Genomic DNA, 1820 nt, shown 5'->3' on the forward strand with positions numbered 1-1820 from the left:
GTCAATTAAACCCAACCCAAAAACACAACCGATATGTTTCACACACAGTACGACTATCGCAATGGAATGTTACGCCTCTGCCTACCCCTGACACGGGGAAAAGATGTTATGCTATATGTATAAGTATGTGAGAAGTACAGTCAACCAGACTCAATGCAAAAACATAACTAAATATGTCACAGGAAAGCTAAATTCGCGATTTCGTTTTCTTAGACGACATAATTATTCTAGTTTTTTTAATTTTAAAGCCAAACTACCGAAGCGATCTTGAAAAAAATTTTATGGGACCAATCTGGAGAGAAATTCTTTCGAATAAAAAAAGAATTTTCCAAATCGGTTCATAAATGAGGGAGTTCTGAGGTAACAAACATAGAAAAAAAAAATAAAAAAAAAAATTCACGTCGAATTGATAACCTCCTCCTTTTTTTGAAGTCGGTTAAAAAATATTAATAAACGAACAAACACAACAGCCCGCATGAACTTAAGCGCGGTGCACACCTCAGCCGCCCTTTTGTTTTATATTTTAAAGCACATTTTAAGAACAATAGGTTAATTGTTTTAGGCGCCCCGCGTAGATTTTACATCCATTCTTTTATGCAAATGATTTTTGTACGAGCTCTAATTTTTTTTTGCTTTATGAATACGCAATGCGGGCTATGCACGTGTGCACTATGCTTTGTGCTCAAGCTTTTGAAGTTTTGTCTCGGTGATGTCTAGGAACGTTTTGTTATACGGTATTTTGGTATTATTATTGTGGCTTTAATTACGTTGATATAATTAGAATTTAATAGGAAAATAATTCAATTATTAAAAAAAGGAAATGCAGTCAATGGGATTTTTTTTTAATTATCAAAGAATAATAAAAAAAAAATAAAAAGTAAAAAGAACTGTTTCCGCCCGGGATCGAACCGGGGACCTTGTGCGTGTGAAGCACACGTGATAACCGCTACACTACGGAAACTTGATTTGTAATGGCATAATAACAGTACATATACAACTGATACGAACAATTACATAATTTAATTATAAAGTCATATAAATTATAACATTGATAAGCTATTATTATGCAACGTATTTTCTATTATATTATATAACACTTGGTATTGCTCGCGACTTCATGCACCTAAAACACTTTCAAGAAATAATAATTATTTATTGTACACTATAATATAGAAGTTTATCTCTAAAATCTTCTCTTAATATGAGAGATAGGGCTTGTTTTATAACTTCTGAGCAATACGTCACATAAATGTATAAGCCGACCAAATACGAAAGTCAATGTATTTACGCTCCCAAATAAGTAATAAAATGAGTACTATCTTCACTAGCCGTTTAATACGATAACTGACAAATAAATTTTACTTCAAACTTGGGAAAAAGGGCTTTAACCTCTTATATTTGAGGGTGACGAGCACAGTAATTTGTAATTTAAAGTTCTTGTAGTGTCTACTGTTTATGAGCAGTTGCCATCAGGCGAGCAAATTGCTCGTCTGGTCATTCAGTTGTAAAAAACAATCGTTAAAAAACAAAAACTTAAGGATATATTTTAATAAATTCCATAAATTATAGTTATATTCGGTAACACGCAAGACGTCAGAACGAATTTTTGAAACGAATCTAATTTGTCTGATATGAATAGGCGTGAAATTAAAATTATGTACAAGAATTTTAGTATCCAAGACCCACCACGCGGGAAAAATAAGGAAATATTTTAAAATTCTATAATATTTATTTATTTTGCGATTGCCGCGCTGTCTTACCATTGGCTGACAGTAATTTGTTTATGTTGCAGTTGTATTAAAAAAAAGGCTTAAAAAATT

At 32.1% G+C, this 1820-nt stretch overlaps 1 non-coding gene across 1 annotated transcript; it reads right to left on the reverse strand.

Annotated features, from left to right (window-relative positions):
• Nucleotides 1–888: 888 nt before the first annotated feature.
• On the reverse strand, nucleotides 889–961 carry Trnav-cac. The gene has a single exon. It is a non-coding gene; the product is annotated as a tRNA-Val (tRNA).
• Nucleotides 962–1820: the final 859 nt, after the last annotated feature.

The sequence above is a fragment of the Manduca sexta genome, unplaced genomic scaffold (genome assembly GCF_014839805.1).
Source record: "Manduca sexta isolate Smith_Timp_Sample1 unplaced genomic scaffold, JHU_Msex_v1.0 HiC_scaffold_1017, whole genome shotgun sequence".
NCBI lineage: Eukaryota > Metazoa > Arthropoda > Insecta > Lepidoptera > Sphingidae > Manduca > Manduca sexta.